Source organism: Saimiri boliviensis, chromosome 10 (genome assembly GCF_048565385.1).
Source record: "Saimiri boliviensis isolate mSaiBol1 chromosome 10, mSaiBol1.pri, whole genome shotgun sequence".
In the NCBI taxonomy this organism is placed as follows: domain Eukaryota; kingdom Metazoa; phylum Chordata; class Mammalia; order Primates; family Cebidae; genus Saimiri; species Saimiri boliviensis.
This window is the reverse complement of record NC_133458.1, coordinates 74,414,908-74,437,664: the sequence shown is the minus strand read 5'-3', so window position 1 is coordinate 74,437,664 and position 22,757 is coordinate 74,414,908. Positions and strand designations below refer to the sequence as shown.

At 36.9% G+C, this 22,757-nt stretch overlaps 1 protein-coding gene and 1 pseudogene across 4 annotated transcripts in view; both read right to left on the bottom strand.

Annotated features, from left to right (window-relative positions):
* GLCCI1 (glucocorticoid induced 1) overlaps positions 1-22,757 on the bottom strand; it is a 150,045-nt gene that overhangs the window by 109,579 nt on the left and 17,709 nt on the right. The window lies entirely within an intron of this gene.
* Positions 1,534-22,757, bottom strand: part of LOC104652692 (peptidyl-prolyl cis-trans isomerase-like 4) — a 38,226-nt pseudogene continuing 17,002 nt past the window's right edge.

Sequence of the window (22,757 nt, the reverse complement as noted above, 5' to 3'; positions counted from 1 at the left end):
TCCTTGAAGAGATCTTTTACATCCTTTGTTAGTTGTATTCCTAGGTATTTTATTCTCTTTGTAGCAATTGTAAATGGGAGTTTGTTCATGTTTTGGCTCTCTGTTTGTCTGTTGCTGGTGTATAGGAATGCTTGTGATTTTTGCACATTGATTTTGTATCCTCAGACTTTGCTGAAGTTCCTTATCAGCTTAAGGAGGTTTTGGGCTGAGAGAATGGGGTCTTCTAAACATACGATCATGTTGTCTGCAAACAGGGACAATTTGACTTCTCTTTTCCTAACTGAATGGCCTTTATTTCTCTTTCTTGCCTAATGGCTCTGGCTAGAACTTCCAATACTATATTGAATAGGAGTGGTAAGAGAGGGCATACTTGTCTAGTGACAGTTTTTAAAGGGAATGTTTCTAGTTCAGCATGATATTGGCTGTGGGTTTGTCATAAATAGCTTTTATTATTTTGAGATGTGTTCTGTCAATACCTAGTTTATTGAGAGTTTTTAGCACAAAGGGCTGTTGAATTTTGGTGAAGGCCTCTTTGCATCTATTGAGATAATCGTGTGGTTTTTGTCTTTGGTTCTGTTTGCGTGGTGAATTACGTTTATAGATTTGCATATGTTGAACCTGGCTTACATCCCCAGGATGAAGCCTACTTGATTGTGGTGAATAAGCTTCTTGATGTACTGTTGGATTCAGTTTGCCAGTATTTTATTGAAGATTTTTGCAGCAATGTTCATCATGGATACGGGCCTGTAGTTTTTTCTTTTAGTTGTGTCTCTGCCAGATTTTGGCATCGGATGATGTTGGCCTCAGAGAAAGAGGGAGGACTCCCTCTTTTTGTATTGTTTAGAATAGTTTCAACAGGAAATGTACCAGCTCCTCTTTGTATACATCTAGTAAAATTCGGCTATGAACCCATCTGGACCTGGACTTTTTTTGGTTGGCAGGCTATTAATTGCTTCCTCAACTTCAGACCTTGTATTGGTCTATTCAGGGTTTCAGCTTCTTCCTGACTTAGTCTTGGGAGTGTGCAAGTGTCTGGAAATTTATCCATTTCTTCCTGATTTACTTGTTTATGTACATAGAGCTGTTTGTAGTAATCTCTGATGATAGTTTACATTTCTGAGGAATCAGTGGTGATCTCCCCTTTATCATTTTTTATTACATCTTTGATTCTTCGTTTCTTTTTTATTAGTCTAGCTAGCGTGCTATTTTGTTGATCTTTTCAAATAACCAGCTCCTAGATTTACTGATTTTTTTAAGGGTTTTTTTTGTGTCTCTACCTTCTTCAGTTCTGCTTTGATCTTAGTTATTTATTGTCTTCTACTAGCTTTTGAGTTTTTTTGATCTTGCTCCTCTAGCTTTTTCAATTTTGATGATAGGGTGTCGATTTATCTTTCCTTGTTTCTCATGTGGGCATTTACTGCTATAAATTTTCCTCTAGACCCTACTTTACATATGTCCCATAGGTTTTGGTAAGTTGTGCCTTCTTTCTCATTGGTTTTGAAGAACATTTTTATTTCTGCCTTCATTTCACTGTTTATCCATTTGTCATTCAGGAACAAGTTGTTCAGCCTCCCTGTGATTGTGCATACATATTTAGGATAGTTAGCTATTCTTGTTGCACTGATCCTTTTACCATTATGTAATGCCCTTCTTTGTCTCTTTTGATTTTTGTTGGTTTAAAGTCAGTTTTGTCAAGAGACTAGGATTGCTACCACTGCTTTTTTTTGCTCTCCATTTGCTTGGTAAATCTTCTTCCATCTCTTTATTTTGAGTCTATGTGAGTCTTTGCATGTGAGAAGAGTCTCCTGAATATGGCACAACGATGTGCCTCGACTTTTTATCCAGTTTGCCAGTCTGTGTCTTTTGATTGGGGCATTTAGGCCGTTTACATTCAATGTTAACATTATGTTTGAATTTGATCCTGTCATTTTGTTACTGGCTGGTTGTTTTGTCCATTAGTTGACTTGGTTTCTTCATTGCATCATTGTTCTTTACCATTTGGTACGTGTTTGCAGTGGCTGGTAACTGGTTGTTCCTTTCCATGTTGAGTACTTCCTTCAGTAGCTCTTGTAAGGCAGGCCTTATAGTGATGAAACCTCTCAGCAACTGCTTGTCCATAAAATATTTTATTTCTCCTGTGCTTATGAAGCTTAGTTTGGCTGGATATGAAATTCTGGATTGAAAATTCTTTTAAGGATGTTGAATATTGGCCCCCACTCCCTTCTAGCTTGTAGGGTTTCTGCCAAGAGATCCGCTGTGAGTCTGTGGTCTTTGCTTTGTGCATGACTCGTTCTTTTTCTCTGGCTGCCCTTAGGATTTTTTCCTTCATTTCAATCCTGGTGAGTCTGACAATTATGTGCCTTGGGGTTGCTCTTCTTGAGAAATATCTTTGTGGTGTTCTCTGCATTTCCTGGATTTGAATGTTGGCCTGTCTTGTTAGGTTGGGGAAGTTCTCTTGGATAATATCCTGAAAAGTGTTTTCCAACTTGGATTCATTCTCCCTGTCACATTCAGCTATGCCAATCAAGCACAGCTTAGGTCTTTTCACATAATCCCATAGTTCTTGGAGGCTTTGTTCGTTTATTTTCACTCCTTTTTCCCTCATCTTGTCTTCTCATTTTATTTCATTTGATTTGATTCTCTATCTCTGATAGCCTTTCCTCTGCTTGATCAATTCAGCTGTTGAAACTTGTGTATGCCTCGCGAAGTTCTTGTGCTATGTTTTTCAGCTCCATCAAGTCGTTTATGTTCTTCTCTAAGCTGGTCATTCTAGTTAGCATTTCATGTAACTTTTTTTCAGAGTTCTTAGTTTCTTTGCATTGGGTTAGACCATGGTCTTTTAACTCAGAGAAGTCTGTTATTACCCACCTTCTGAAGCTTGCCTCTGTCAATTCGTCAAACTCATTCTCTGTCTTGTTTTGTTCCTTTGATAATGAGGAGTTGTGATTCCTGGGAGGAGAAGAGGTATTCTGACCTTTGATGGTTTCATACTTTTGTGCTGGTTTCTTCCCATCTTTGTGGATTTATCTCCCTTTGATCTTTGAAGTTGGGGAGGAGTCTTCTGAGTGGATGTCCTGTCTGTTGAGGTTGGAGCTATATCTTTTATGGCCTGTAGAGGCGCTGCTGGGGTGTCTCAGATTCAGTCAGGTTGCTGGGTGGGTGGGTCCTTCCCTGGAGTTCCTTTGTAGGTGAGACTAGCCACACCTTCCCAATGGCGTCTCCCCTTCCCCAAGCTCAAGCTTCCTGGTTGGGGTCAAACTGGTATATTTGCTGCCAAGCGTGGGCTTCAGTTTGAGTTTTGTAGGGGGTGGGGCCTACCAGGCCTACGGCCTATTTCCCTGCTTTCAACTCTGCCTCCTTCTGTGGGATGGGTCCGTTCCCCTGGTGTTAGTACTAACTTCCACTGACAACTTGCAGCACCTGGCAGGACCCATCGCTCAGATTTGCATCAACAACCCATAGTGCCCCTCAGTCTGGCAGGGCTCTTGTGGACTATGGGTTGCAGAAGGGATGAGGTAAGCACAGGATCAGAATCAGAGCACTGAAGGGGTGACAACCCCGAACCTCCAAGCTGGCTGTACATTCCAGGTGGGGACTTGCCCTGTCCTGTCTCAGTTTGCCCTCCCTGGGCAGCTCTCGCCCTGTGGCTCCTTCCCTGGGCTATTTTCATTGCACTACCAGTCCCACTGAAGTGAACCCAGCACCTCAGTTGGAATCGTGAAGTCCTCTAGCCCTCTGCATCTCATTTGCTGGGAGCTGCATTCTGGTGCTGCCTCCTGTTGGCCACCTTGGCACACCCTCCCCTGCTTAATTCATGTTTTCTACAAAGAGTCTCCTTCTGTCACCTAGGGCTAGAGGGCAGTGGAATGATGACAGCTCATTGCAGCCTCAAACTCCCAGACTTAAGTGATCCTCCTGCCTCAGTCTCTTGAGTAGCTGGGACCACAGGTATGCATCACCACACCCAGCTCATTTTTTAAATTTATAGAGATGAGGTCTCGCTATGTTGACCAGGCTGGTCTCAAACTCCTAGGCTCAAGTGATACTCCAATCTTGGCCTCCCAAAATCCTAGGATTACAGGTATAAGCCACTGCTTGTAGGCTTGTTCTTTTTAGCCACAGGGTATTCCTCTGTTGCCCAGGCTGGAGTGCACTGGCATGATTATAGCTCATTGCAGCCAGGAATTCCTGGGCTCAAGCTATCCTCCTGCCTCAGCTGTAGGACTACAGGTGTGCACTACCACATCTGGCTAATTTTTAAATTTTTTTGTAGAGATGGGGTCTCGCTGTGTTGTTAAAGATGTTTTCAAACTCCTGGCCTCAAGCAATCCTTTCCCCTTAGGCTCCCAAAGTGCTGAGATTATAGATGTGAGTCACAATACCCAGCCCATATTATGTTTTATAATAAGTTAAATATATAAATAATCTATAAATGAGTCCCTTGGTCTGTATAATAATATTCTAATCTATATTTATTTTTACTTACTTACTCTATATTAGTTTTTCTTTTATTATATTTTTAATCGTTGAATCTTTACCTATCTCTTTAAAAAGATCACATGCTCTACCCTTAGTGTTCACTTTGTATGACTGACTACTCTGTCAGAACTATGGTCTTCGAATTATTTGAATTAAGTATTCCTACTGGTAAATATACAGGCATGCAGTAATGTGTAGTTGTTTATTTATGAACTGGATATCTAAGATATTGTTAATATATATTATAAAATGCAAAATACAAAAAATAGAAATGTGTATGTAGGAAATAAAAAATAGAAATACAGAAATCAGATGTCCTTTCTGTACCTGAAAAAATAAATTTTTGGGGGCAACAACCTATTTAGAGACAATAAAAGTATAAATATACACTCTAGAAAATATCCTGCTGCAAAAAAAGTCAGCCAATTCTTTGAAATCTGTGACTAGCAGCTGAACTTTTAGATCTAATAAATTTAAACGTGTAGTCAGCTCCTTCAAAAGGTCATTTGCTATTAGTAAATTAAGCGCTGGCCATGACAATAAGAACTTTAAAAACTAAATACAAAACACTCAAAGGCAGAATGCTTACAAACATTAGAAAGTAACAAAGTACAGTATAGCTTCTCTGGAAAAAGACTCAGCCATGCAAATGAGGCATTTTGCACGCAAATAAAAGTTAAAAGTAGTTACAATAAAAGTGGTGCCTCGGCCAGATGGGGTCACTTGTACAGGCTTACACCTGTAATACCAGCAATTTGGGAGGGTGAGGCAGGCAGATCACCTGAGGTCGGGAGTTTGAGACCAGCCTGGCCAATATGGCAAAACCCCATCTCTACTAACAAAAATTAGCCAGGGGTGGTGGCAGGTACCTGTAATCCCAGCTACTTAGGAGGCTGAGGCAGGAGAATCGCAGTGAGCTGAGATCACACCACTGAAGCATTCCAGCCTGGGCAACAAGAGCGAGACTCTGACGCAAAAAAACAAAACAAAACAAAACAAAAACCTACCTCCTCAAAAACTAAGTCTGAAAAAAAAAATAAAGTAGTGTCTCTTATAAAATGAAAGTGCCAAAGTAAAATTAAATCAAAGACTGCTCTAATATATAAGCAAAGTGAAATTTAGATTTTAATAATTTAGTTTCATTAAATAATTTAAGCCTGAGTCTGAAAATTCCATAAACTAGCTATAATACTCTAAAGCTACCTAATTTATTTATTTATTTATTTGAGACAGAGTCCTGCTCTGTCACCCAGGCTGGAATGCAGTACATGATCTCAGTTCATTGCAACCTCTGCCTCCCAGGTTCAAGTGATTCTCATGTCACAGACTCCCAAATAGCTGGGATTAAAAATGTGAACCAACATGTCTGGCTAATTTTTGTTATTTTTTGTAGAGACAGGGTTTTACCATGTTGGCCAGGTCCAGACTGGTCTTGAATTCCTGGCCTCAAGTGATCTGCCTGCCTTGGCCTCTCAAAGTGCTGGGATTACAGACCTGAGTCACCATACCCAGCCTGTATAGCTACTTTATAAAACCTTTATCTTTAACAGTCAGTGAGTTTTTCATGATGTTTAGCTTTACTTATTAATTCAATCTTCACTAAAATCAAAATAACAATTCATCAAGAACAGACTGAATACAAGACATTAAGTTGCTTTTCTTCAACTTCAAAATATCCTGAAATGATATAGTTCTTAATCTACCTGAGATCAAAAATAGTCATAAATAAATACAGGTGGGGACTTTTCCTGCTACTGGGTCACTAAGGCTAAGCATAAATTTGCTAACACTCAATTTTATTAATAGAAATTTACTTCATTAATTCTGTAATGAGAAATAACACCATGAAAGCTGTACTTTTTAATGTATTATTGTTATCAACATTAAGAGTAATTTCTCCTTGTCTCACAGTTACAGAGAATGATTTTCAAAACAAATTTCAAAAAAAAGGTAAGAGCAAAACAACTGAGAATACAAGATGTGGAAAGGAGACTGTATGTTTTTCTACCCAAACTAATGTACATTAGTATTTATCATCCAATAGAATTATTACTAGATTTAGTTTTCCTAAGTTAGCAAAATCTAGGCACTTAAACAGCCGTTAATGGTCTTCCTCCTTGGCATATAAAATGGTGAAAAGTTAGCCAAATACATGGGCCACATAAAGTCACCAAATTCAAATGAACTTCAGATAAGTGATGGGAAAGATACTAGATGTGAATATGCTGTCTGAAATAAAATGAAAGGGCAAAAACGGAAGCTCTCTCAGTGTGGGTAGATTCTGAAACACTAATCAACCAAACCTGGAATCCTGCCACAGAAGCAATCTAGAAAAAAATGCAGAAATGACCATATGGCTGCCCTGTAGAATCTGGAAAGAAACCAACCAAGAAGCTGACAAGAGAAACAAACATGCTTCTGACCAAATGAGGCCTGACACAACTGTAACCTGAGGTCCATCAGGAAAAACAAACAAACCAAAAAATGTAGTCAGGCAGCCATTTAGGCATGATTCTCTAGGATATAGGCTCACCCAACAAACTTATGTCAAATGACACACAGGTTGAGATAAGACATTTGGAAGGCGGCCTTGAGTTTATTTTCAAAGAAAAGAGTATCTTTGCAACAAGGCTGAAAAGAAAACATCACTAATATGGCTACAAGAAGCCTGCTAACAAGCACTGGAAAAGTACCCAACAAATTAAGATGGAGCTCTGATATTTGGAATACATTTTTTTTAAATTACATATGTGGCAAAAGATAGAATTTTCTAAGTTCATTTTCTTGGGAGGTGGCAGAATGATAGTCCTTTAAGGAACTTTAGCAAAGTAGTAATTAGTATGAGATTCATCAGCCTTACGAATTTCAAATCAATTGTTAATGAAATTCCACACATCTAAAATCCATTATGACTAATGAGTTCACATACTAAAGAAGTAATCCCAAAGTATTAGCAGTTACAAAAACAACTAAAATAATGACCAAAGATGGAAAGTCACATTGTAAGGAAAGGAACACAAATATTCCTAATCAGAAAACAGAACATTTCACAAAATTCTGTGAATTTAACTTCTAATTAAAGCACGAAAGCCAGGAACATTTTTTTATCAAATGAGACAGACCCACTATTACATCTCAATTTATAAAGAATAACTTCTTTTAAAAAATGCACAACAATAAAGGTTATAAAATCGGCTTTCTCTTTTTTTGGAGACAATCTTGCTCTGTCACCTAGGATGGAGTGCAGTGGCACAATCTCGGCTCACAGCAGCCTTGATCTCCCAGGTTTACATGATCCTCCTGCCTTAGCTTCCCGAGTATTTGGGGCTACAGGCATATGCTATCACACTCAGCTAATTTTTCTATTTTTTGTAGAGACAGAGTTTTGTCATGTTGCCCAGGCCAGTCTGGAACTCCTGGGCTCAAGTGATTTGCCTACCTCAGCCTCCCAAAGTACTATCTAATAATACTGCTCAAATACCTTGATAAATAAGTAGGGAATAATTTCCTCAATATAATGACATACAGGAAAAAGCATTTTCCATTAAAATTTGCTTTTTATTTAGCAAGAAATAAAGGTAACAAATAGAAAAGTAATTCACTTTTCTAGTAGAAGATACTGCTAAAATTATTCACCTGCTTTTATTTGGGATTGATGTCCGTACATACAGAAATACATAAACATACACAAAACACAAACATACACACACATACTCTCTCTATATTTGTACAGGTAGCGGTTCCACTTCAAACACTAACAGTGTTTGCATTTTTGTATCAAACAGTGTTTCAAGTGAAACCATTACCTGGACAAATATGAAGAGTGTGTACATGTGTGTGTGTTTTTGTGTATGCCTATGTATATCTATGTAATATATGTAGCATTTTCTGTCCATTAAATAGAGCAGTAAGTCAATATTCAAGATAGTTTCTTATACAAAAGTTATGTCAAGTATTCCAACAAAACACACACACATACTCTCCATATTTGTACAGGAAATGGTTTCATTTCAAACACTGTTAGACACACAAACACAAACACTGTCAATGTTTGAAGTGAAACTGTCACCTGGACAAATATGCAGCATGTATGTGCGTGTGTTTGTGTGTGTATGTGTATGTGTATCTATATAATATATGTAGCATTTTCTGCCCATTAAATAGAGTAATAAGTCAATATTCAAGATAGTTCTTATACAAAAGTTTTGTCAAGTATTCCAACAATATGAAGATGCAGGCAGAAAGGACTTTAACAACAGACAGACAGCAATGAAGAAAACTGCTACACTTGAATGTCCTTTCCTGAACTCAGGCAGAAATTTAATTGCCACTCTGATGGTATTAAGAGGTAGGACCATTAAGAGGTGGGACCATTAAGAGGCAATTAGGCCATGATAGCTCTGTCCTCATGAATTCATTAATGTTATTACAAGAGCAGGTTGTTGTAAGAGGTAGGTCGACCCTCTATTGCTCTCTTGCCTTTCTACCTCTGTCATGAGGTGACATAGGATGAAGGTCTTCACCGAATGTCATTACCTTGATACTTTGATACTGTACTTCCCAGTCTCAGGAACTGTAAAAAAATGAATTTCTTTTCTGTATAAATTATCCGGTCTGTGATACTCTATTAGAGCAATACAAAATAGATTAAGACAATAGCTAAACCAAAGATTCAAGGACAATACAGATGTTTCCAAATTTATGATATTTTGACTTAGAATTTTTTAACTTTATGATGTGTTTAATCACGATATAACCCCATCGTATCTAAGTCAAGGAGCATTTGGGCTTGTGATAGTCTGACTTACAATTTTTTGACTTTACAATGGGTTTACTGGGGTATTAAATACGTATCTGGCTTAATATATTTTGAACTTATATAGGTTTATCAGGATGTAACCCCACTGTAAGTCAAGGAGTATTGCCATCTACAACACAATAATGTCACAAAATATACCTGCAAAACACTAAATATAAGTAAGTTGAAAGAAAGCATAAAAAAGTATTCGGCCATAGTGTTATCAGCATCTGTGTGAGATAGCAAAGGGAACATGCCCAGGCTTCTGATGGTCCAGAGAACAAGAGAACACAATTCACTAACGTATAAATGTAAACAGCCAATCTAGAAGAGCAGCCAAAATTGGGAGGGTATTCTACAGGATCTGATTTGCAAGTGAAGGCAAGAGGACATCAACTCAATGAAGTCTGAGATACTAGAACAATATGGCTACTCTCAAATCTAAGAAAAAATAACTATTTCCAACACGGAATCCAACAATGAAGAGAAATTACTTGGAGTCTAATCAAAATTAAGAAGCAAAGAAAAGAGAAGGTTGAGAAAAAGTTGGACAACAGAGTCAAGGAAACAGCAGATCAAGAAATTTTTTAAAGGTCATTTTACAAAAAAACAGTAAAAGTGGAACCACTAGAGCCTTGAAGACAGATATGCTATCCTGAACTATACCCCTTATTTAAAAGTACAAAAACATTCATTTTACTTAAAAAAATGAACAACAGAAAAGAACAGCAGATTCTTCCTAACACTGTCATAAGGGAATAATAGGATACAAAGAATAAAAGATGTCCCTATGAATAATGAAAGCATGCCAGAAAGGCCATATAAGATGAAAACTGTGACCTAATATTCAAAAATAAGTTAAAAATCCTTTTTTAAATGCCAATAGTGATGAAAATCCTCAGAACTTAAAGAATACTCAGAAATGATGTGTCTGACAGCAAGGAAGATCTGAAAACAGAGGTGATCAAACTCAGGGAAGACTTAGACATAAAAACTTGTTTTAGGGATGAAGACTAAGTTACAAGAAGCACAAGAATGAATAAACACAATGGGTAATGCCTTAACAGAAACAGGAAATGGTAAGAAAAAGACTTTAGATTTAAAAAAACGAGGAGACAAGATTTCAAGAGAAAGTAATATGTAACATAGGCAAAGAAGATCCAACATATGTGTATAGCAGGAGTCCCTCAAGAAGATGACCAAAGGAACAAAACAAAAAAGACTAAAAACTATCATTTTAAAAACGCTCTTAAAATAAAAGATAACTTGAAAGGACATATTAAAAGGACATACTTATATCTGGGAAAAATAATCAACATATCACATATATTTAATAAAGCTAAAGTGACCTTCAAGTATAAAGGCCACAAAATTAAAAAACAAAACAAAACAAAACAAAACTGTATCTGAGTTCTTACATATAACAAGCAATAACTTAAGGAATATTTTTCCTGTGAATCTTTCCTGAAAATCTATTAGAGAATGCTCTTCAATCAAAAGCCTGGAAAGGAATTAACATAAGAACTGGTTGAAGGTGTGAGTCATTCAGCTAGCACCTTTGAAGAAGAAGAGAGCAGCAGTATGTTCAGTATCTCTATAGGCAAGTCTTCACCACTAAGTGAAAGAAATGGTCATAGAAGGATGGTAAAATTATAGTTTCCTTTTTAGCACATTTGAATTTCAGACTAGAATTCCAGAATGTCTGATAACTAAATGTAAGTCATTAAATTCCTTCAGAACCAGATATATATGAGAGAAAGATAGAAAGAAAGAGAGAGAGAGAGAGAGAGAGAGACAGGAAAGTAGGAACAGAGGGAGGAAGGAAGGGAGGGAAGGAAAATTCTCATATTTCTCCAACATCATTGAATTGGCTAGCCTCAGAGAAGTCAGTTTTCTTCCTAAGTAACCTAGTAAAGAAATCAGGTCCTGCTCAATCTAGGGGGGAAAGTAACTGAAACTAGAGCATTCACACTAAAACCATCAATAGGATTTTTGCCTATTCTCTTCCTCCAAGCCTGACACTCAAAAAGTTCCAAGTGAGTCCTATGGAAGTCTATGGAGAAATGTATTTACCATGACAAATGATGGGATAATGGACTGAGGGGATTGAAGAACGAGCCATGTAGAAAAGATAAAGCCTTGAGGAAGATCTCTTTGCAATGGGGTAAATCTAGAAGAGTCTCTTAAGGAACAAAGAGAATAACCAGGCTCCTTCCACACCACCCTACCATCTACTGGACATGTCAATAAAGAACAAAGCATCCCTAAATTTATTTTCAAGGCCAAGGAAGAGCTGATTATGATTATTAATATTATGGAATCTCCACAAAAGGACAATCAAATTATGCCAGGTAAAATGATGTATTTACATAGCTGTATGCCTATAATTCCTCTAATTCTGAAAAGTAACATTCTTCCTTGGAAAACTATCAGCATTCTTATCTCCTATTTGAATAAAGAACAACAGCTAAATATAATACAGAAAACACTCCTACACAAGCGAATAGCCCTTCTCATGATATCTAAACTGAAAAGTTGTAGAGTTCCAAATCCAACTATGTATTTTAACATGTAATTTATAAAGAAAAGATTCAAGCACTTAAACACTTTATGTAATAACTACAAATTAGCTCGTAACTGCCTAGTAACAGGGTGAACAGCTACATCCATGGTTAAATGTAGAAGAGATTGAGGGGAAAGGTGTAGGAAAAACAGTGACTACTTAATTGAGTAAGGTATGATTGCCAGTCAAGCTAATCTACTGCTGCTAAGCAAATGATAAACAGAAATGTATAATGAAATATGTCTGAATACCACTGACTTGCTTAATGCAAAATAATCTAGTAAATTAAATATAGCCTACAAGCTGCATCCTCCCCACCCCCACATTATGTCCCCAAATCCAGCAATGATGAATATGCTGTTGACTAGGAAACACACCTAGTTATACTTTTCTAGAGTAAACCCAGAATAAACAGACGCAACAGAATGAAGGCTTCAGAAATATGGAAACACAGATGTTTATTCTAGCATTTACTTTCATAAATATTGACACCAAAGAATCAAGTATGTAGCTGTGAAACAGCAGTTTATCCAAAAGTGAATGCTTCATTAAAGCTGGAAATGGCCAAAAGCTGCAGAAAATGTCTTACACAAATGACACTTTTGTAGAGGTCACGAGTAAAACAAAACATGGTAAAACACCAGTTTATATCTGCATACAAAGAACACCTTCCACCTCAACTATTCAACAAATATTGTCCATAAAAGATTGCTAAGAAGTGTTGCCAAGGATTGAGAGCAACTGAAGAAATATAACAACCAGCAGCATAAATAAGTGTAGGGCAAAGTGTCACAAAATAGGACAGCACTATGCTTTATTTCTCTAAAACAGCCACAAAACTGGACATTATTAACTTAGTCAAAGAGAGTCAATTGATATTACTGATTGCACTGTGCTTCAGTCAAAATGCCACTGTCCAGGAGATACAAATAGGCTATAGTCACAATGTTCCAGTGTTTACTGTTAGTATTTAAGTGTAATTTTTTTCTCCTCAACAAACAATTAAGGAGCACTGTTGACCCTAAGTGCCCAAGAAATGAGTGAATTAATCTCAAATGATAGTTTTAGACACAGCCTGAAGCATTTACAATACCTAGAATAGCTGGGGCATTTAGAATACAAAACTGAATAATATCTCCAGATTTACTGGGCTCATCTCAAAGTAGGAGGAAAACAAAACTACACCAAGCCAGTTGACACAAAAAAGATAGCTCCAATGGATTTTTTAAAAATCTCCTTTCTCTCTCCCTTCACTTCTGATTAGGTTTTTAAAACCCTTTCTATGTATGTAGTATTAAACAGTGACAAGAACTGAACTATGCATATTCGAAGCATTATGAATAATGTAGTTCCCTTATTTTTCATGGAGATGTCCCATCAAGCACTTGTATCTATCTCTCTTTCACCTATATCTTAGCTATTTTACTTTCATTTTTGAATGAGAGGAGAGGAAAAAAACTAACATTCAAAACCTATTTACTTTTGACCTTAAATGATTAATGCAAGACTTATCTACCAGAAGATATGTTCCTAAAAAGCAAGAACTTTGTCATATTTTCATTTAACTGACATCTGGAACATCTACTTACAAAACATCTGTTAAACTTGTGGATATCACAATTGGCCTTAGTTCTTACTATGAAATAAATATTCAAAAATTTAAAATTGCCTGGCATGGATTCTGGATCTCTTTACCAAAGCAGACTTTTGGAAAGAGCCTCAAATAGAATAGCTCCACATTTCTCGTTAATATTCTTTATGTGAGGCTCATCTAAAATCACTGTGAAAAAAGTACAAGACAGTGAAAAAAACAACTTGAATTCAGGTCCAATTGTCATTCTATTTTCCTCATTTACTTATGCTCAGACATTTTACAAAAATGAATAGAATAGGTTGATGGAGTGCCTCTTGCACTGACAGATGTACTGTCATCACAAAATTAAACATACTTGTCAGTGTGACAGATCAGATAAGGAAAGAGAAGAGCTCCCAAGGTGAATTTTCAAAGTGCCTCCAAGAGCAGCAGCTAGTGGACTACCTTCTTCAAACTCTAAAGTACAATAAGGGTGGTAATGCTAGCAGATACAATTTAAAATTATAGCTTTATTTTTATAAAAATATTAGTGGCTTATCACAATAAAAGCCCAATGTGTATTTTCTGACTGACAAATTGCCTTCCACATGATCATTCATGGATTCAGACTTCATTCATTTTATGGCTCCACCATTCCATTAGGGCCTTGGTTAGGGTCCTTTGCAAGATTCTCTGCATCCAGTTGGCAGATGAGGGAAAACAAAGAATGAGGAGGATCAAACCAAAAATTTTTAATTCAACAAGGATGAAAATGTTATCATTTAGCCTTATCTGATTGCAGCAGGGTTCAGCAAAGGAAGAAATACATAACTGCAAAGCAGGGCAGAAATTACAGCCTAGAAGTAGGCTCAGGAGGAAGAGAAAAAAGGATTAGGTGAACACATAGAAGCCTACTATAGAAGACTTTTTGTATTATTAATGACTCCATTTGTCTGAGTTACTCTTGGAGACAGTCTGAACCAAATTTTAAGGTGACTCTCACTGCATAACCATCATAATCTGTCACCATAAATAAGATAATGTAACTTAATCACCTTCCTTACTCTCCACATTAGGTTCTTAATGACGTTTGGTTATTTTCAAAAGTTGTATCAACCCCTAAAAGAGGTAGAATTCTAAATGGAATTCTCTAAGGACATTTAAAGTAAAAGGACGGCCAGTCACAGTGGCTAACACCTGTAATCCCAGCACTTTGGGAGGCTGAGGTGGGCAGATCACAAGGTCTGGAGTTCAAGACTTGCCTGACCAACATGGTGAGACCCTGTCTCTACAAAAAAAATATGAAAATTAGCCAGGCATGGTGGTGCACGCCTGTAGTCCCAGCTACTCAGGAGGCTGAGGTGGAAGAATCGCTTGAATCTGGGAGGCAGAGGTTGCAGTGAGTCAAGATCATGCCACTGCACTCCAGCCTGGGCTACAGAGCAAGACTCTAGCTCAAAAAAAAAAAAAAAAAAAAAAAAAAGACACACAAAAAAGAATAGAAAACATAAATATTCCCCAAGGTGATCTCTTTGACTAGGTTTGAAGAATTACAGTACATTGTTTTTCTTAAGGGATGGTCAGAATTGTGATAACTTATTTGAAAGTTCTTAAGGTTTGCCAAAGCAAGGTGGTATGTAATTTCAAACTGATGACAGCATTTATTAATAACAATACACCTGATAGAAAATAATAAAATATTTGCTCATCAACATTAAAATATATAACACCTGTCAAACTTTCTGAATCCCTTTAACATAGACTTAAGCATAAAAGCCTAACTGTAAACTCGTCAACAGAGCCTCCAGTCCTGCCTTAGTTCTAGGTTTTAGGATTTGGAGACATATGGACATGAAGGACTATATTCTCATATTCCAAATATCATCTTACTCAAAGACTACTACTTTCTCTCCAAAAAGCATTTATGCCTATCATTCCCATCTAATCTCCAAGAGGACTCTCATTCTCTTGGTACCATTGTTCTCAATTTAATTTCATGAGGAAAATAATCTAATTGAACTAATTCATATAAAAGATAGTGAGTTTCAAGGATATCGTTTCAGAGATATGAGTTTTAAAACGTAAAACAGTGGCTCACCCCTTCAACTCCAGCACTTTTGAGACACCAAGGCAGGAGGATCACTTGAGGCCAGGTGTTCAAGAAGAGTCTGAACAACATAATGGAACCCCATCTCTAAACAAAACAAAACAAAACCAGCCAGGCATGACAGCATGCACCTGCAGTCCTAGCTACTTGGGAGGCTGAAGTAGAAGGACTGCTTGAGCCCAGGAGTCTGAAGTTACAGTGAACTATGATTATGCCACTGCCCATCAGTCTGGACACAGGGCAAGATCCTGTGAATCAGTTAATAAATAAATGACTGTCAACTCAAAAGGATCTCTAAGTAGTAAAATTTCAGGCAACATGTTAAGAGTGAAATAGAAACACTGAAGTAGAGAAACATATTTGGTGAGCAATGAAATCCTAAACAGTCTAGAATTCCTGCCCTCAAGAAACTGACATTTCAGATGAGATGACAAGTGTCTTAAACAGCGACTGTACAACGTAAAGGCATAAATATAGTGCTTTGAATATTCAGAGGAAGTCACACTTCTCTTTACCTGGAAATGTTAGAAATATTTTGCACAGAGAAGCATGATATTTGAAAGCTGCTTGCAAAGAACAAGTATGGGTTTTCAGGCAAAAAAAGCATGTATATTAGAAGCACAAGTATTCCTGACAGGAAAAATGTACCTAAAGCATTTTTTGTTTTGTTTTTGAAAAGGAGTTTTGCTCTTGTTGCCCAGTCGTTGCCCAGGATGGAGTGCAATGTTGCAATCTTGGCTCACTGCAACCTCCACCTCCTGGGTTCAAGTGATTCTCCTGCCTCAGCCTCCTGAGTAGCTGGGATTATAGGCATGCACTACCACACCTGGCTAATTTTCTGTTTTTAGTATCGACAGGGGTTTCTCCACGTTGGTCAAGGTGGTCTCGAACTCCCAACCTCAGGTGATCTGCCCACCTTGGCCTCCCAAAGTGCTGGGATTACAGGCATGAGCCACCCTGCCTGGCCAACATTTTTAATGGAAAGTGAGATCAGTTTGGCAGGAACACAAGGTACACAGTGGAGGATAGTGAGATGAGTCTTTTACCCCCAATTCAGAAAGGAACTAACAGAAGTCTTTCATCAAAATCAGTTTTTGAGGGTTTTCTTTAAGAAAGACTGTGCTTATAGCAGTACAATGGTTACATTAAAGATGCAAGGCTTTCTCTCTCTTTCCACCGCCCAAGATGCCAAAAGGAAAGAAGGCAAAGGGGAAGAAGGTGGCTCCAGCCCCTGCTGTCATGAAGAAGCAGGAGGCCAAGAAGGTGGTGAATCCCCTGTTTGAAAAAAGGCTGAAGAATTTTGGCATTGGACAGGACATCCAGCCCAAAAGAGACCTCACCCACTTTGTGATACGGCCCTGCTATATCAGGTTGCAGCGGCAGAGAGCCATCCTCTGTAAGGGGCTGAAAGTGCCTCCTGCAATTAACCAGTTCACCGAGGTCCTGGACCGCCAAACAGCTACTCAGCTGCTTAAGCTGGCCTACAAGTACAGACCAGAGATGAAGCAAGAGAAGCAGAGGCTGTTGGCCCAGGCCAAGAAGCAAGCAGCTGGCATAGGGGACGTCCCCACTAAGAGACCACCTTTCTTCAAGCAGGAGTCAACACCATCACCACCTTGGTGGAGAACAAGAAAGTGCAGCTGGTGATTGCTCATGATGTGGATCCCATTGAGCTCGTTGTCTTCTTGCCTGCATTGTGTCATAAAATGGGAGTCCCTTACTGTATTATCAAGGGGAAGGCAAGACTGGGAAGTCTAGTCCACAGAAAGACCTGCACCACTGTTGCCTTCAAGCACATTAATTTGGAAGATAAAGCTGCTTTGGCTAAGCTGGTGGAAGCTATCCACACCAATTACAATGACAGATACAATGAGATCTGCCGTAACTGGGGAGGCAATGTCCTGGGTCCCAAGTCTGTGGCTCGCATCACCAAGCTTGAAAAGGCAAAGGCTAAAGAACTTGCCATGAAACTGGGTTAAATGTACACTGTTTTCTGTAAATAAAAATAATTAAAACAATGCAAATTTTCCTTCAAAAAAAAAAAAGATGAAAGACAACTGGCATGGAAAGACTTCAGAGGTGATAATTCCAAGCAATAAGTAGTAATTAGGACATGAAAAGAATGAAAAAAAACCCACGAAGTTCAGGAGATAATTCTGAGGAGATAGGACAAGATACAGTAAGCAGCAGGATGGGAGAAATTAGGAGAAAAAGTCAAAGATTATGCTAATAGGAAATAAGAACTTAATCCAATGACACTCTGGGTCTGAATATCTCTTAACCATAAAAGCTGTGTTCCATTGTGCCAATAAAAAAAGAATCCAATTCCATCTCTATACCAAGTCTCTGAGTGTAAATTTAAACCATTCAATGCTCTTGTCTTGATAACTATGCTTCTAATCATATCTTATTACATATGAATCATTAAAGCACATGACCCAAACTTGGAATTACATAGGGTAAAATTTGTTGAATTTTATTAGTTTTCTTCTCAGTAACACAGAAAAATACACTAGGTCACTTTTTCAAGGCATGAAAATTGAATACGAACTCCTGTACTAAGAGAGTATGACATATTCTATTTTGTGAAAAATAGGTTGAACACACTTTAAAACCTTTTATATAGATGGTAACAGGATCAAGCAGAAGATAAAAACCGTGAGCAAAACATCCAAAGACAGTTATAATGATACTTTAATTTGTAAACTTGTTGAATGTGTTAAGGATCATGTCTGTTTTAACTTGCCATACACAAGTACCAACTATAAAAATACCCATTTCCAGCCAACAGAAATGCAGTAATTACACTTTTCAATGCTTGTTTCAAGTTTGAATTTAAATACCAACATAATCTTCCACTCAAAAATTAAAAAGCCAACCCCAGCCGAGAAAATTATGATACACTTCTTAAGAAAATTAAATTGCAGATAACTGGATTGCCACTGTAAAACTATATTACATGATTCAGAAGAAAGAATTTGTATCTAAACAGATTGATTTTTCTCCAAACCCACACAGAGCAAACTTACATCTTACCAAATAACTCTGAGGTAAACAGTTTAGTCAAGGTGTTCAGCATTCAGCAAATGATTCCAGGAAGGAAATATAATTATAACACTATAAATAGTAAACTTCCCCTGAATCACAAGAAAGACATTCAAGAATATGTCTAGTTGGATGTTCACTGTTTTGTTTTGTTTTTTTAAATTTAATTTAATTTAAAGTTCCTGGATACATGCACAGGACATGCAGGTTTGTTATACAGGTAAATGTGTGCCATGTTGGTTTGCTGCACCTATCAATCCATCACTAGTTTTCTCTTATATGAAGTGAGCAAAATTCCTAAGTCACTATCACTCAGTATATTGAAATTACCTAAAGCATTATGAAAAGGTGATTGTGAACCTCTACTCTGTATGGAGAAAATGTCAGGAGCCAGGGATTACCCAGTGATTGCTGAAAAAAGAATGTAAACTTTAGGGGTGCGCATGGTATTGCTCTCTTTCTCTTTTTCCCTCTCTCCCTCCCTCCTCCCCTTTCTCTCTCTCTCTCTCTCTCTCTCTCTCTCTCATATACACAGATACACACATTTCTCTTGGTCCTTAAATACACACAGAAACAATAAACTAAAATCAGCCTGTAGAAATATACAATTATATATAAAATCATAATCTACAACACTAACCATATTTGTAGTCTAATTATGCTTACTTCTTAGTCTGTCCCTCTGACAATGACAAGAGTAGAATGTTTTGTGAAAGTTTTTCTTGGAAGAAGGAGAAATATGAAGCTGGTTAGGAATAATTTCCTAGGGAATTATAACTGAAGTAATATTTTTTAAAAAATAAGGACAAAATATTCCAGAAAAAGTATTGGGGTATTTATCCAGTATAAGCATATCTTTTCAGAGAAATGTGAGAAAATTATTAATATATATGAATTATTTTCCGTTTAGGGGTTATTTGAATACCACATTCCTCAGAATTTTAAAACTCAGACTAGAAAAGGAATGGAAAAGGTGCATTCATTTTCATTTATAATAGCTTCTTAGGATATTAATTTTGCTAAATCTCAGTAGAATATTTTATTCAGCAATGAGAAATTACACTATTCAGTCAATATGTTTTTACAACTTCAGATGAACCTCAACCCTCTGTAAGTGACTTCCTAAAAAGTTTGTGTAAATAACATTTTGGTAAATTGGATCATTTTACTTGCACTTAAGTTAGATACTGTGTAGAGCAAATAACCACCTCCAAATCTGCTTTACAGTTTAAAGTTTTTATATTACGATGAAGTTCAAATTAATATATAATTCACATTCTCCTTAGTTGGAGCTCAGTATTACCACAGTCTTCAGGAGGGACTATAAAAATGTTAGAATTTTTAATGTGAAGAGCCTGCAAAATTTTGGGCATGGTGGTTTAGTTTCTCTAAGTATAAAAGATTCAGGGTCAGGAGTGGTGGCTCTATAATATTTGTGCTTTGGGAGCCCGAGGCGACAGGATTCCTTGAGCCCAAGAGTTCGAGACAAATCTGGGCAACACAGGGAGACCCCATCTCTACAAAAACTAAAAAATCAGCTGGGTGTGGTGGCACACACCTGTGGTCCTGGATACCGAAGAGGCTAAAACGGGAGGACTGATGGAGCCCAGGAGGCTGAGGCTGCAGTGAGCCATGACTGCACCACTGCAATCAGCCTGAGTGACAGCGTGAGACTTTATCTCAAACAAACAAACAAAAAAGCAATTCAGAAGCTGATTCCATGGAGCCTCACTAAATCAAAATTCACTTAACAGAATTTTAAATTTAACTTAGAAACTCATTCTGTAGAAACCCATCTTTTAAAATGTAGACTATGCTGACATCACCCATCTTTATTCCACCTATCTCTACCAGCAAGAGCACCCAGCTCTTATTTTGTGTGAAAGTCTAAATCAGTTATGCCACTACCACCACCACTGAATAACAGGCCTTAAATGAAGATAAAAGCCATCAGTTATCTAAACTATTAGGCATTTTTACAAAATGGGCAACACAAATATAATCTATTAATTTTGACCTCTGTCAGATATTCATAGGACTTGCATGCCCTAACAATCATTGTTCAGTGATTTGAACCCAGCTACATATACAGCTAAAACAGAAATCTCTATATGAACCCTATGTAAGGATTTAACAAATATTTACTGAAAGGCTGGCTTTCTAAACACCGGAAACCACGGTAGATGCTAGAATACTAAAAATGACATGTTATTACCTGGTAAAGCACAGACATCCACCAAAATTACCTTGAATGCAGTTATAGAAACAACAGATAAGTGAAAAATCGTAACTAAACTATTAAAGCCTCTAGAATCACTATATTAACTTTAGAGTAATACAATGAGTCAAATAATCAAAGTTTCAGCTACTGCATTATATATTTATTTTATTTTATATTTTGAGACACTTAATTCAATAATGAAATAATATTCTTAAATGAACAAAACAGATGTTAATTATAATTCATTTCATTACTTTTCCTATACCTCCCTATTTCCTAAAATTCCTACATACAATCTTAGATGGTTTCTTACATGGCTATAGTTAGAGGCCATAAGATTTTCTTCAGTGTTCCATATGCCCATAAAAAAGAAAACCCAGAAAATATGATTAATTTAACACTGTTTACTTTACCAAGAAGTTAACTACAACACGTTTCATTAAACAGGAATATCTGCATAAAGGTATTATTTTTTGACCATACATTTAACACAACGTACAATGGGGCAAGTGTCCTAAAGATTAGCTAACGTAACTGAATAGTAATATTAAAGGCTTTAATTCTAATATTTTTTATGATTTGGCATTATTTTACACAAATGAAGATACCCATAGCACATGATCAAGCAATATAACTCCTAGACAATGCTCACAGCAGCATTGTTTCAGCAGCAAAAACAAAAATAAAACTCAAATGCCCACCAAGAGAAGAATAAGTATTCATATAATACATATAGCAATAAAAATGAAAGTCACAGAAGTAAACAAACATTATGTCACTTATACAAAATTGAGAAACACACAAAATTTACATTTCACTTAGAGATACATATGTATAAAGCAAATGACAAACACAAAATTCCAATAAGCACTTGAGAGGGAAAGTGTTCTTGGGGGCCTTCTAAAGTGTAGGCAATATTCTATATCTTAGGCTGGCTGATGAGTACCGAGGTATTTATATTACCCCTTTACCTTATAAATACAGATTTACGTATTTTTGTAGTATAAAATATTTCATATTTTTAAAAAAGTAAAAATGTTAAAACTTCAAAAATGAAGACTATTTATGTATAACAAGGAAATTAGTACAAAAAAGTGTAAAAAGAAAACGCTATCTTTCAGTGCCCTATATAATCAGTATTAATAATCTAAAGGGCCATAATCCTAGTATGAAAAAAATAAACTTTGACACAACATCTGACCATCTGTTTCATGGCACTCCAGGTTAGACAAGGGTGAGTATGTTAGCCACTCAATTCTGCCTCTTTATCCTTCATCTCTACTTAAATTTTTCTTTATATTTGGATTTCTTTGGACTTCTACTTCAGTCTCTTTTTACTCCTTTCTCTTTCATAAAGATGTTTGGCATTTGGATTTGTGACTACTACTATAACGGCCATCCCTCTCTTGAGATCAGCTACAACTTCAGTTCTGAGTTCAGTCTCTCTTTTTTACTCTTTTGTTTCTCCCAACAGCTTTCTACTGTTTCACAGTCACCAAACTCCCGTTCACTATAGATATCTGGATTAGTATTTTAAATTGGTATGTAGTTCTGGTCTTCTTTTTCTTCAGAGCAGTGATGGGTTTTCTTCTTGTGTTTTTTACTTGTGTGTGAATGACTTGACTTAAGAGTATTCTGCCTGCTCATCTAGTATAACATCATATTTTACCTCATGTTTGAGCTTCATTTATCTTTCAGAACCAAATTAGATGGTTTATCCCATTCCTTTTTATACTCCTTTAAATCACTCTTGGTATATTTCCCACTTTTTCCTTCCATTTAACCTTCTGTAACAGACTGGCCACAATCCATGTTTTCTTCTATTATCTACAAGTACATTGTCCATTTTGAAGAAGGCTTTCTCACAATCTTCTTCCTTTTCAAATTCAATAAAAGCATACATCTGTAATCCCAGCACTTTGGGAGGCTGAGGCAAATTACCTGAGGTCAGGAGTTTGAGACCAGCCTGAC